We start from the raw sequence: 15,326 nt of genomic DNA, 5'->3' as shown, positions 1-15,326 counted from the left end.
CTCTTGGGAATATCGAGGCCGGATACGATATTACTCGATAAATAAACGATTTCATATATACAGTTCGTGTTTGTTAAAACGGGATCGACCGACCGACCGACCGACCGACCGACCGACCGACCGACCGACCGACCGACCGACCGATCGATCGATCGATCGATCGATCATTTCTAAAGAACACATAAGGACGATAGAAATATATAAAAATTCTAATGTCTATTTTTAATCGCTAGATTAATCAGCCATTATATTATTAATTATTATAAAACGTAAAAATATTGATAACGTTGGGAGATCGTTTGAAGTTTAAGGGTTGATACAAAAAAAAAAAAGAAAAAAAAAAAAAAAAGATAAGAAAAGAAAAGGAAAAAAGAATTACGACGAATAAAATGAATATTAAAAATTTCTAATAATGACAATGACGCGTAAAGTATTAAAAGTGACGACAATTAATAAGATTTACGATCGTTACTCGTAACAATGATCTTTTACGTGTACGAGATGAACTTAAAAAATGAAATGAAATATTTCGAAAAGAAATATTTGTACATCTATAGAAGATATAACGAAGATCTATTAAGGGCTTAAGAAGAAATAGAATACGACTGGGTTGAAAATTAAAGGGACATATTCATTCGTTATTTGATTTACATCTAACTTAAATTACATTTGACTTAAATTAATGTCAAAAAAATTACATATATATAGATATATATCCTCCATGAGAAAAATAATCTCTGAATAAAATCATAGAATAGTCATCTTGTCAAATATGATAAAAGAAATGAATATTAGAGAAAGGAGAGAAAAGAGAGAGAGAGAGAGAGAGAGAGAGAGAGAGAGAGAGAAATTCTAATTTACCATCTAATGATAAGCATACATTTAAATTTCGTTAATATTACAAATTACATATTTTTTTCATCGAAATAATTTTATCTAACAAACGAGAAGAAAAAAAGAAAGACGAAAAAAATCGAACGTATCAAAACTAAATCATCGTATCTTTTAATAAATCACGTCACCCTCAATACGGAGGTTCGACGAGTCAATAGAAGAAAAAAAAAAAAAAAAAAAAAAAAAAGAAAATAAATAGTCGACAAATAAAGAACCAACGTAGAAAGAATATTGAAGGATATCTAAAGGTTGAGAACAGTTACGACAGAAGGGATGATGAAAGAAGAAAATAAAGAGAGAGCGAGATAGAGAGACAAAGAAGAGAGAGAGAGAGAGAGAGAGAGAGAGAGAGAGAAAAGAGATCGGATATCCAGGTGGAAGCGTCTGGCGTAGGTCTGGACGTCTCCCCGTTGGCTCTAAAATGTGAACTGTGGCAGGGGGGTTGATGGGAGGGTGGGTCGAGGAGTAGGAGGGGGAGGGAAGGGTGGTTGGGTCGAGAGAGTGGGTCGAGGAGGGATGGACGGTGAAAGAAGGGTGGTTGGATAGGTTTAACGAGCCCGACGGCCATAAAGTCTAATGCATTTGTTGTCGTCGTTGACGATGCACGAGTTCGAGCCCCGGTCGGGTCTACGGTGGTGGCCTCTGATGCTCGCACTAGTTGCGATATCGTCGTTATTGTCCTTAGTGTTAGTATCGATGGTTTATGGTATTGGTGTTGTTGGTGTGTTGGACGTTGGTTGATGGTGTTCGGGGGTACGATAGTGTTAATGCGAATGTGTGGCATTGGTATTGGTGTTGTTGTTGGATGTAGGTATTGGTTGGTAGCAGTAGTAGCACGGCCATGGAATTTACGCGGCGGTCGTAAAACCCTGGCTATGGATTGACACGTCGACGGCAGTAAACGTTCCCGCGTGTGCTCGCCGACAATGCAAAGTGCTGCCGCGTTACCGACTACCTGCTTGCTCGCGAAACGAGCCGACGACGTGGACCTCTCACTCTCTTTCTCTCTCTCACTCTCTCTCTCTCTCTCTTTCTATCGCTTTGTCTGTCTCTCTATCTGTCTGTCTCTCTCTCTCTCTCTCTTTCCATCTCACTCTGACGTTCTCGTTCGTGTGCTTTTGCCCTCCTCGACGAATTCGAGCCATCCCCATCCCCAATCCCCAATCCCTATCCCTTCCTCTCTCTCCCACCACCCCCTCGCCCTTCCCACCCTCTCTCCCTCCCTCCCTCCCTCCCTCCTTCCTTCCTTCCTTCCTTCTCTGGTTCTCTTCTGCCCTTGTGCCAGCAGCTCTCGCGGCTCGTTGCGTTTCGTGTCCACCTTTTGCTACCCTTTCTTTCTTCCCTTTTTTTCTTTACCTTCTCTCTTTCTTTTTCTCCTTTTTCTTTTTGTCCCTTTTCTCGTTTCGTTTGTTTTTCCTCCCTTTTCCTTCTCTCTTTCTTTCTTTCTATCATTCTTTCTTTCCACTTGTTTTTATTCCTTCGATATCATATTGAACGGTACTTGTGTATATGTGCGCGTACGCATGTTTGTAAGCGTGCGCGCACGCGCCCGCCTTGTTTTGCTTTCTGTTATTCTTTTTCCTTTCCCGTCAATTCCATCCTTCATTCTTCGGATTTTTTTACACATTTTATATATATATATATATATATATATATATATATATATTTTTTTTTTCTTTTTCTTCTTTTGTTCTTTTTGTTATAGGGTTTCATGTAGAGTGTAGATAGTAGTATAGCCAAATGCGAAAGAAAAATAATGATTTTACGTGAGAGAGTAAAAAAAGAAGGGGGGGCCCCCTAATGTTTCACCACGTTGACATAGGGTCAATGTCCTCTGTACCTCGGAATAACATTTTCATTGAAAGAAAAATAAAATCAATTCTTCGTCTATACTTATTATTTGTATGTATATATATATATATATATATATATATATATATATATATATATATATAATCAAAACGAATAGTACGATCACTTGGAAAGATGCTTTTTTTTGACTAGATATTAAATATATGAAGTTAAAAATAAAAATGTTGGAAAGTAAACAAAAGAAGAAAAAAAGAAAAATAAAGAAGAAAGAAGAGAAAAGAAAAAAGAAAGAGAGAGAGAGAGAGAGAGAGAATAGACATTATGAAACGCATATTTAAATTTCGAAAGAAAAATCGTGAGTATGACAAAGGTAGTGTACGACGACGAAGTTTCGTCTAGTGCGTGCGGCTTATGCGTAAAATAGCCTAGCCGAGCGTAATAGTCTCTCTCTCTCTCTCTTTGTGTGTTTTCTGTTCGATCGTATGCGTGGGCGCTCGTGCGTGTGAGCTCGTGTGTCGCGTAGAGAAAAGGAAGGATGAAGAGAGAAAGAAAGAGAGAGAGAGGGAGAGAGGGGGAGAGGGGGGGGAGAGAGAAAGAGAAAGAGAGAACGGGACTGTGTGTATCGAAGTCGGAGTTAGGGGCAACCGAGAGGAGTTGGGTGTTGTAGTAGGGGGACAATAACAGAGCCGCGTTTTCGGGCAACGACCCGTCGGCATCCCTTCGACCTCACCTCCACCCCCGTTCCGTGTTCCAAACCAACCGGTAACCCTCCCCATTTCTCTACCCTCTCTTTCTCACCCTTCTTCGTCTACCGAGACGCCTCGCCCTTGCCGCGAAAACAGGGATAGAAATAGGAGACCATTGTGCGAATGACTGAGTGAGTTAGTATGAGTGAGTAAGCGAGTGAGAAAGTAAGAGAGAGAAAGAGAGAGAGAAAGAGAGAGAGAGAGAGAGAGAGAGAATGAAAGAGAGATTTAGTGAGTGAGAGAAAGAGAATGAGAGAGAAAGAGAGAGAGAGAGAAGGTAAACCGCCTTTACACGCAACAGCGAACGTCCGAATGCAATGACATACGGACGTACGAACGCCGAAGCACCGTTTCTGCATTAATTAGAACGTCGTAACGTCACGTTGTGCACCCTCGTTTTACCAAAGCTCCCGAAAACTCGAGTGCTACTGCTGCTGTGCTTCTACCACCTCTACCTCTACCATCACCACCATCACCACCTCCTTCTCCTCCTCCTCCTCCTCTTCATCTACCTCCTCCTCTCCCTCTTCCATCCTTCTCTGTTGCCACCACCACCACCACCACCACTACCATCACGTTACTACCAGACCGGCGATGGTTAAAACGTTCTGCGTTCCACGCAAGCCTAGCGTTTTGACCAACGAATGCAGCCACTAGAGAATTCGAGGGTTCCCGCGGTCCGCTTTGACATTAGAGAGAGAGAGAGAGAGAGAGAGAGAGAGAGAGAGAGAGAGAACAATGTCATCGAAAGACTAGAAACATCTTTCCATCGTTGACCCCACAGATTTTTCTTTTTTCTTTTCTTTTTCTTTCTTTTATTTTATTTTTTCTTTTTCTTTTTTTATGATAAACTTCATGTTACATTGTAATTAAAAATTTGAATGAAATTAAACGAAATAGGGGAAAAGAAAAGAAAGAAAGATAAGTCCTCTTATTTTTATATACACGATTTTATATTTGTATATCATGTAAAAATTATATTATGACAGTAATGATTATGTAATCATCGTAATTTTTACTTTTACATGCTGCATTATCAAATGATTATATTTGAATTATGTAAATAGTAACGTTCCGATTATATAATCGTATCGTTAATTGAGATCCTCTTATTAATCGATAAATCAATTAATTGTCTATAAAGAGAAGAATTACTTTTCTTTTCTTTTTTTTTTCTTTTTTTCTTTTTTTCTACATCCATTATTTATTTATCTAGATTTTATCAAAAAAGGATATTATTCCTTTGGAAAAATTAATGCGAGCTTCTTTCTTTCAAGCAAAATTCTTTACACATACACACCTACACACACAGGCATAAAATATATATATATATATATATATATATATATATATATATATTGAATAATATAGATATTATTAACAAATCGTCGATATGTGAACGAATTCGGAATCGGAATTTCCTCTTTGGGATGTAAACCCCCGGAACGAACATTCATGCGTAAAGGGCTAAGGGTCCCTAAGGACATTGCTATTGTCGAATGACAAGAAGGAGATCAACGAAAATTCGAGAATCATAGTACTTAGTTGGTCCGTCATAGTTTGTCGTCGTAATACGCATGCATTTCACGTTTCCATTATTCTCAAAAGATTAAACCATAAATCTATCTAGGCTAAGATTAATCGTCATAATTATTATTATTATTGATCATCCTTTTGAACGAATGATTGCTTGAATAACAATGATGATTCCTTGTATTATAATGACTCTGACGAGTATCTATTTTTATTAGTAAAAAAATACTTTTCGAAATGTATCGTAAAATTTTATTTCAATATTCGAATTCATGAGGATTAAACGAATTAATGGAAAAAAAAAGAAGAAAAAAAAGAAAAAAAAAAGGAAAATTACAAAAGAAAAAAAGAAAAAACAAAGAAAGAAAGAAAGAAAGAAAGAGAAAACACATAAGACTAGAGACGAGAGCATCGATTTGCGGATATTTTATCTATCTATCTGTCTACACATATACACACACACACACACACACACACATATATATATATGTATGTATATATATATATATCGAGTTCTAGACGATTCCCAGTAGAGTATCGTCGAGTCACTTACGTGAACTGAATTCTGAATACGGTCGAGCGGTCTCGGTAGACGTACGATAAAAAGCAAGAAACGAGGTACATTTTATTTCTCGCCCGCGAGTCCTCTCGCACACATTTATATACGTGCGATGCATACGTGTATACATATATACATGTACATATATATATATATATATATATATATATATATCAGTGCGGTGTACCGTCCAGTCCTGTGGAGCTTCGCAAAAGCTTCACAAAGATTCCGTTTACGGACAACGTGCCGTGTGAACAAAGACGTGACCCGGCAAGCAAGACACACGCACGTATCCGTCCCTGTATGTTTATGTGTGTGCATATATAGAATAGCCAATGTCTGCGTGAGATTCTCGTGGGTGGCTAACACCGACATAAATTGTGTGCGTGTGAGAGAGAGGGAGGGAGAGAGAGAGAGAGAGAGAGAAAGACAGAAAGAGAAGAGAACAAGACTGTACTATAGGTCGGAGGTTTCTCGTTGAGACAAAGAGAAAACTAAAGAAGAAGAAGAAGAAGAAGAAGAAGAAGAAGAAGAGGAAGAGGAAGGTTAGTAGAAAGGGTAAGAATTCCATGCGTTTGTTGGAATGAGCGAGTGGAACGAATTCGTCGTGTTCAGCTAATTAACGAATTCGTGAAAAGAAATAAGATCGAATGAAGTGTTTTAAGGTAAGTTTATATAGGAGAGGTTTAAGAGAAAGAGGGAAAAGGGGTTGGGGGTGGGGAAAAGGATGAGTCCTAAGTTGCGACTAGATGGAATTTTTCGCACTTACGGTGAAACTGACGTATCTGTGTGCGGATACATTTGTTGGTAGATAAATAGATAGATAGATAGATAGGTAGGTAGGTAGGTAGGTAGGTAGGTAGGTAGGTAGGTAGGTAGATGTGTGCGCGTGCGTGCGGGTATGTGTTTAAAGTATGAATATAAGAGACTACCTCATCCATCATTTCACGATCGCCAAGTTCCGGCATAAATTTTCATTCGGGAATGACGAAAACAACATAAACCTAGCTAAGGCGCATAACGAAAACTCATTAACGCGATCGGCGTTACCCTTACCCACCTCTACCCTTTCACTCTCCTCTCTCTCTCTCTCTCTCTCACTCACTCTGTCTCTCTCTCTCTCTCTCTCTCCATGTGTGACATATAAATCTGTTAGCGAATGGAGAAATGATTTGAATTAATTAAAATTAGAACTTACCTCGCGGATGATTAACACACAAGTTAATCTACACGCGTGCGAGTAATTTGTCAATGTTCCATCGTAACTCTTTCTTTCTCTCTCTCTCTCTCTCTCTCTCTTTCTCTCTCTTTCTCTTTTTCTGCTCCCTCTGTTTGTGTCATTGTGATATAGTCATCGAAAAGTTTTTGTTACCCGAATTCAATTACATGAATTACACGTAGACACTTATCTATGATCTATCTAGGATTGCCGATCAAGCGTAATTATGATAACGACTAGATACAATGCGTATTGTTGTTAATTTAAATCAATTCTTTCGTAGGAATTCTGAAGAATTCTGGGAATGGGAATTAGGGAAGAGATCGACGGGACATGGAAATTATTTTCGAGCTCTCGTCGAATTTCTCATAGCGAAAGGGAAAACACGAATGATAGAAAGAAAAAAAGGTAAAAAGAAAAAAAAAAAGAAAGGAAAAAAAAAAAAGAAAACAAGAAAGCAAAACAAGAAAAAAGTTCAGTGTTATAATTATTCGTGACGAACGGAATTGAAGCGAAATTGGGCGGAAGGAGAATATCATCAACCACCATCACCCAATCCCTCCCCCCGAATCACAACCCATCGATGGGAGATGTCAATTCATAAATTCTCATCGCGTTTCGATCGCACGTTCATAATGTACCGAACGCGCGAACAAACAAGAGGAGGATTCTACGGAGAATTGGTTGGTTGGGTTGGAAGGGTAACGTAGTACTTGGAGGGGGCTGAGGTAGGGAGAGGGATAGTTTGAAAGCTCCATATGCCGTGTATTCGCGGTGGTAGACGTCAGATATAGCGTATAACAAACGCCCGTAGTACTAACCGGGCGCGCGAGACGCATATTCGTCGTGCGTGCGTGAGTTTCTCGTGAGACGGCGGGTGGGTGACCAACTCCAGGTGCCTCGGAGTAAAGGAGAAAGGAGGAGAAAGAAGGGAGGGAGGTAGGTAGAAAGAGAAAGAGGGAGAGAGGTGGGTAGAAAGAACGGGGAAGAGGGCAGGGGGAGGGGTGGGATGGTGGATAGTAGGTGGTTGGGCCAGGAAGGTTTGGATAGGACGAAGAACGGGTGGTGGAGCGAGGAGGGTCGTTTGGATGAGAGGACGATGGGAGAAGAGGTGGCAAAGGGATGAGGAGGAAAGAGGGAAGAAGAGAGGAGGTGGAAGGAGGAAGAGGAGGAAGGAGAAGGAGGAGAAAGAGAGGAGGGTGAGTGCGCGGGTTGCGTCTGGTGGCGCGACTTGACCCCGGTTGACCCGAGACTCCTCTTTCCTCCACTTTCCTCCTCCTCCACAACCTCCACCTCTCTTCTTCTTCCCCTCCTCATCGCCCTCCGTTTCCTCCAGCCTCATCCACCCCTCACATCCGCCCTCTCCGCGCGTCTTGCCATCCCGGCGCCGCCATGGGTAATTATTGATGTGTCCGCCGCCGTCGCTGTTGCCGCCACTACCGCCTACACACTCACTCTCTCTCTTTCTCTCTCTCTTTCTCTTCTTCTTCTTCTTCTTCTTCTTCTTCTCTCTTCTACGTTAACAGGTAAATGTGAGAGAAGAAAAAGAGAGAGAGAAAGAGTGCGTACACGCACTCGTACATTTACCACCAACACGAGAACTCATCGTTGAGTACCCACCTTGAAACACGCGATGCTTCGACTCGCTTCGTGACTATCCTCGAAACGCGTTAACGTGTGTGCCTCTCCTCTCTCTCTCTCTCTCTCTCTCTTTTTAGCTTTCTCTCTCTCTCTCTCTCTTTTTCTTTATCTCCCTCTTTTTCTCTCTTACTCTTTCTCGCCCTTTCTCTATATCTTCTCTTACTCTTAAACATTCCCGATATATACACGACGGAATTTATTCCAAGAGAAAGAGAAAGAGAGAGAGAGAAAGAAGGAGAGAAAGAGAGAGAGAGAGAGAGAAGGAGATAAAGAGAGAGAGAGAGAGAGGAAAGTTGAACGAACTTTCAAACTTACCACCGACTTTGTTTCCCTTCCATATTTTTCTTTTTCATTCTCTTTCTTCTTCTACTCCTTCTCCACCTTCTCTTTCTTCTTTTGCTTCTACTTCTTTTTTCTCTTTTTCTTCTTCTTCTTCTTCTTCTTCTTTTCCTTCTTCGATCGTGCCGACCTATTTATCGAATTTACCTTTAAGAAAGTAGGTCGTAAGGGTCGAAGCAAGTAAGTGCTATCTCCCTCTATCTCTCTCTCTCTCTCTTTTTTCGTGAGTAAAAAATAACAAAAAATCCATAAAAAAAAAAATTATTCTTTCCCACTCCGTGATGCACTTTTTCTTTCTCAGAAAAAGAAAGATAGAGGGAGCAAAAAAAGAAGAAGAAAAAAAAAAGGCAAGAAGAAAAATCCTTCTTCCTAGAAATCGTTCTAACCAATGAAATAATCCCTAAGTATCGAACGAATGTAGAGCAAAGAGATAGAAGAAAAAAAAAAAAAAAAAACAAAAAAAAAAGAAAGAAAGAAAGATAAAAAAGAAAAGGAAAAAGATGAAAAAAGAAACGAAACAAATTGTACTTTCAGAGAAATTAGACTTTCCTTACGATCGATCAAACTACGTTGAATTTTTCGTAACGTCTTTTAAAAGACTGATGGGGTTGAAAGGCATCACGCAGCCAAGTAGTTATCGATTTAGTTAAGTCGACGAAATGGGTAGCCTCGTTAAGGAACTTCGTTACAGCCCATCCACCCAACCATCCCCATCTCATTCCAACCCATCCCAACCCTTATTCCTCCGACCGATGTCATTCCTTCCCTCCCTCCCTCCCTCCCTCTCTCTCTCTCTATCTCTCTCTCTCTATCTCTCTCTCAAAACCCGTATTCAAAGTAGCTTTCAAACTTCTAACTTTCATCTTGTTGGATAGGTACGTAAGGTAAGTAGCGTATACATACTAAGACGAGGACGACGAGTGACAAGGTTATTAGGCGCGTTGTAATTTTTTCGTTATATACTTCTCTTTCAAGCTCCGTTCTATTGGTAAATAGTACCAGTATTACTACTAGTAGTGGTAATGATGGTGATGGTGGTGATGGTGATAGTAGTTGTAAAAGTAGTAGTAGTAGTAGTAGTAGTAGTAGTAGTAGTAGTAGCAGTACTGTAACTACTTAACGAAAGAATTTTATTCTTCTACCCTTCGTTCAATGGCCGACGATGAAATAAGGAGGAACGTTTTTGAGAGCAACAAGGCAGAAGGAGAAGATAAAGAGAGACGGTTGCTTTATAATTTGATCGTTTAAACGAGAGGAAGGGAAAAAATTGAAGAAAAGAAAAAGAAAAAAAAAGAGAGAGAAAAGAAAAAATAAGGAGGAGGAAAGAGGGAGAAAGGGGAGGCAAAACGAGAGGTAAAGAAATAGAGGGGGAAAAAAAAGGAAAGAGAAAAAAAATGATATACACGGCAACGAAGAAATAACGTTTTAACGAGAATGTTAAATTGATTTGTTTGATTACGATTTAAGAAATTTTCTTTCTCGTTCGATCGATATATCCTTTATCGTATTTAAAATTAATATTCATTTGTAATATCTTTTATTATTTTCCATTATCTTTATCTTCGTCAATTATCATATAATCCAATTTTTATTTATTGTCGTCTGAAAAAGAATTTCTATAATTTTTGTACGTTTTTTTCTTTTTTTTCTGTTTTCTTTTTTCATACATATATCTCTTTTTTTTCCTGACTACGATGATACATAATATGTTTTATTTTATTTGAAAGAGAGAATAAAAAAAGAAATTCGAAATTATTATCAATATAACAACTAATGCTATCGCATTGGCAATTATAATAAATGAAATTTATTATACATACATACATACGTATATACAATTAAATGGAAATACTTGAACAACAATAAGAGAACGATCAAATCACGAAATTGAGATTATCGAGTAAAATCGAATAAAACGGAAGGAAAAGAAAGACTAAACAAAAAAAGGCCAGAAAAAGAGTAAAAAAAAAGCAAGAAAAAAAAAAAGAAAAAGAAACAAAAGTATACGAAAAGAAATAAATTTGTAAATTAAAAGGGAATAGTAAAGTTTAAATGGTGTATGCTTCTTTTAAAGAACTTAAAAGTCATTGTTGAGTCTTATAATGATAATAAGTAAATAAATAAAAAAGAAAAAAAAAAAAAAAAAAAAGAAAGAAAAATACAAAAAAAAAAAAAAAAAAAGAAAACAAAGAACAATGCGAAACAAAAGAAAAAATAAAGAAAGAGGAAAAGAAAATGTTGTGGAACGGAGTTTTCAGACGTGCGAAACTTCCCCATTCATCCACGTGAACGGGGCACGTTTACATACATAATGCTCGTAATGCGTTTACCACGTCGACCGTGGAAGAATTATGCCACTGTTTAAAAAGAGCAGTTTTCCTCGTGGCTACGCGAACGCTAGTGGGGAGAAAACAAAACAAGAAGAGAGGGAAGGGGAAAGAGAGAGAGAGAGAGAGAAGAGCGTTAAATACCCACGGTCGACGCGACCCACTGGCACACTGTTTCCATGCAAATTCTGTTTACTCTCGCCCCCTTCAACCAACCCCACACCAACCTGTTCTCTCTCTCTCTCTCTCTCTCTCTCTCTCTTTCTCTGTCTCTGTCTATCTTTCACTCTCTCTTTCTCTCCCGCGCGCTACTCTCTCACCCCCTCTTGCAAAGCGACGCACGTGTGCATACGATGTTGCACCGCGCGCAGGCTCTCCCCTATTGCAACTCCTATATGCATCCCACATGTTGGCTTCTGTTATTCTTTCTCTATCATCTACTGCTACTATTAAAAATGTTTATTTTCGATTTTTAATATATTTAACGAACGAATGAGAAAATTTTCATTCATATATATTATTATATTATTCGTTTATTGTATATATATATATATAAATATATATATATATATATATATATATATATATTGATTTTTGTTTTATCGATGTTTTCATTTTATTGTCAGATAATTAATTATTAATTGATTATTTTATATTCGAGGTAAATCTAGATATTAAAAAGTTTATACATATACATGTGTGTGTGTGTGTGTATGTGCGTATGTGTGTAAGTTGTACATACTACGAGATATATTTACTATGTAGTATAATTTTTCTGTAAACAAGAAAATTAATTGAATTATCACGAAATTGAGAGAGAAAGAAAGACAGAAAAGATATTTAAAAATAAATGAAAATTTAAGACAATATTTTTATTTAACTATTAAAAATTTTAATACTCTTACTATTTTTATATCTACATATAACGTTATCGTATTTGATAAAGTAATCACTCGATAACACGTAAACGCACAAATTTTAATATCTTACAAAAGAAAGAAAATGTCTATCCCCCTTAAAATGATATTATCAAAGAAAGCCGAGAGTCTTAACGACGCCCGAAATTGATTTAGTCAATCCCCCATAGAACGGTTCTTATCAAAAAGTAAACTTCTCAAACGAGAAAGGTGAGGATTTTAACGCCGACTAAATCGATGTAGTCACGCCCACCCCGCTCCCCTCCACCCAATCCCCATTGAAACGTTCTTATCAAAAAATTAACCCTAACTGAAAAAGATTAACGCCCTGAATTTATGTATTATTTATACATTCATAAATCTTCCCAATTAAAACGTTCTTATAAAAATAAAAATACAATCGTAGATATCATTTCGAGTAACTTTTTTTTACTCAACAATCGCAGATCTATGGATTCCCAATGAAGTATCATTTGATAATTAAAATAACTAAGACGATGTAAAAAAAAAAAAAAAGACAAAACAAAACAAAACAAAAGAAAATATCTCAATCGATCGTAATTATTTCTTAGCGCCTAACCCTTGCACTTCAACCCTACAAAATTGATCTATTCGATCGAACGTGAATGATAGAAAATCGTGAATAATAGTCGTGAATTTTATATCGAACGATCGTATGTCGATTCGCAGAGATGTATAATCGTAAATAAAAAAAAAAAAAAGAAAAAAAAAAAAGAAAGAAACTAAAACGATCTGAAACGATAAAAAGAGAAATAGAAAAGAAATATCTCTCTCTCTCTCTCTCTCTTTTTCTTTCTTTCTCCTTCTCTCTATCCATATGTCTATCTGTCAATCTCTCTCTCCCTTTATCTCTCAGTAACTACGACTTTTTATCGTTGTTCGATCAAAGGAAAGAAACGAAGAAGAAGAAATAGAGGAAGAAGATGGAAGAAGAATAGGAAAGATTAGATGAAGGAGGAAAGAAAAAAAGAAAAATAAAAAAGGGGGTTGAAAAAAGCGAAAAAAAAAAAAAAAGAAAAGAAAAGGAGAAAAAGGAGAAGAAGAGAAAAGAGAAAGGGAAGGGAGAGAGGTCGGTGAAACGAAGAAGAACGAAGGAATGGTAGAAGAGAAAATGGGGAGGTAAAGGGAGAGAGTGAAGGGAGAAGGAGGAGGAGGAGGAGGAGGAGGAGGATTGTAGGAAAAAGGGGTGAGTGCAGTAAATGGGTGGGGATCTACTTGGGTAGATCGTAGAGAAACGAGACGAAAGTGGGGGGGAGGGGGACCATGTTACATTGGGTACCCGTTTCGGCAGGGTTGCTTGCGTGAGAACCGACGAGGCCTCTGCGTGCGTCGCTCCGACACGAGGTGGTTGAACTCCGCAAAAAGCTGTAAGCTCAAAGCTGCTCGGTAGTGCGGTCGTCGGAAGTGGAAGGCTAAAACGGGAAAGAGAAGAGAAGAGAAGAGAAGAGAAGAAAAGAGAAGAGAAGAGAGAAAAAGAGAAAAAGAGAGAGAGAGAAAGAGATCGTGTGTGTAAGAGAGGTACCAACAGCTTTCTATCTTTCTTTCTTCTTCCTTTCCTTCTCCAAACTATCTTCCTTCTCTTTCGTTCGTTTCTTCTATGTATGCACGTATATATGCATGTATGTATGTATGTATGTATGTATGTATGTATGTATGTATGTGTGTGTGTATATGTATGTATGGATGTATGTATATGTGTGTTCTATGGATAGTGGCAGGTCATAGAAGTAGTGGCTAGGATCTAACCTTCGTATTTCGTAGGACAGAGTGTACTGAACTCTTCGTGCTTACGATAGAGAGAGAGAGAGAGAGAGAGAGAGAGAGAGAGAGAGGGAGAGAGAGGGAGAGAGAATTCACAAGGGTGAGTGAAGAGACCGATCGAAATTTTCCTAAGGGCGGGGTGGGGTTAGGATGGGGGTGGAGGGAGGGAGGGTTACGGAAGAAAAATCCAATGAATTTTTTTATTAAAATATCTTTTTTCTTTCTTTTTCTTTCTTTCTTTCTTTTTTTATTTTTCTCGATATAATTCGTCCGTACCACATATCATCGATTTCCATTGTACTGATATAATATATATATATATATATATATATATATATATATATATATATATATATATAAAATATATATATGTATTATATATATATATTATAAAAAAGAGATTATAACTATTAAACGTATATTTAGATTTAGGATATTATTCGTTTTTATTTAATGTGCAGATCTATTTAATTTACGATAGCGCACGATGAGTAACGAAAACGCATAAATAATTACAACTGTCGTAAGCGATGTATATATGTATTTATAATATATTAGAGGATTGATAAAAGACAGATGTAATCAATAAGTTAACGTGTTTGATTTCTATTAATCATATCTACGTAATCGCTTGATCTACGTTATACCTAAATAGATATTAATTATCTAATATAACCCTATATTGATTATCTAATATTATCTAATAAAATCCTATTATATATACTTAAACTGTACTATATGTATGTATACTTATGTATATATATTATATATATATATATATATGTGTGTGTGTGTGTGTATTTACATATATAAATACGTAAAATAGTAGAAAGAGAGAGAGAGAGAGAGAGAGAGAGAGAAGTATAGAGAAGATGGTTTTAGTCCAGCAAGTCAGGTCTTTGGCAGAAAGAAGGAGAACGAAATAGGGACGTCTGCTTTTTATTTCTTTTTTTTTTTTTTCTTTTTTTTTATTTCTTTTTTATCTTCAAACGCGATAAGAGACGTCTTGGTCCTTTATTCGTTGTCGAGTAGGAAGGATATACTCTACTAGTACATACAGAAGGATAAGCCTAGAAAGAATGGAAAGAGAAAAAGAGAGAGAGAGAGAGAGAGAGAAGGAAAGAGGAGGAAAAAAAATTGAAGAAAGAAATGACTTCGAAAGAAAGAAAGAAAGAAAGAAAAAAAAAATGTCGACGAACTCTTGGCGTCGTTCTCATTATCGTCTCGAGTTCGATTGTTCCAGTTGGACGAGTTCAGGTACAAGCAAACGGCCAGGTAGTAGGTACTAGGTAACCGTACTATTCCGTTTCCTTTCGATTCTACGAGTTTCGTAAGAAATAGAGAAATAGAGAAATAGAGAAATAAAAAGAGAGAGAGAGAGAAAGAGGGAGAGAGAGAGAGAGACAGAGGGGAATGAAGGAAGAAGGAACCTGTGCACTTGAGCGTACGTGCCTTGAGAAAAATAATCAAAGAAAAGATACTTCCTCTCTCTCTCTCTCTCTCTCTTTCTCTCTCTCTCTCTTTCTCTCTCTGTCAGTCTCTCTATCTCTCTTGCTG

The 15,326-nt window shown here is 37.6% G+C and overlaps 1 long non-coding RNA gene across 1 annotated transcript in view; it reads left to right on the top strand.

Annotated features, from left to right (window-relative positions):
- Positions 1-1,436: 1,436 nt before the first annotated feature.
- LOC124428427 overlaps positions 1,437-15,326 on the top strand; it is a 16,231-nt gene continuing 2,341 nt past the window's right edge. Inside the window, exon 1 of the long non-coding RNA XR_006943155.1 lies at positions 1,437-1,580. This is a non-coding gene — a long non-coding RNA (uncharacterized LOC124428427). The remainder of the gene's footprint in view (positions 1,581-15,326) is intronic.

This window comes from Vespa crabro, chromosome 1 (assembly GCF_910589235.1).
Source record: "Vespa crabro chromosome 1, iyVesCrab1.2, whole genome shotgun sequence".
NCBI classification, from domain to species: domain Eukaryota; kingdom Metazoa; phylum Arthropoda; class Insecta; order Hymenoptera; family Vespidae; genus Vespa; species Vespa crabro.
This window is presented reverse-complemented; position numbering and strand designations above follow the sequence as displayed.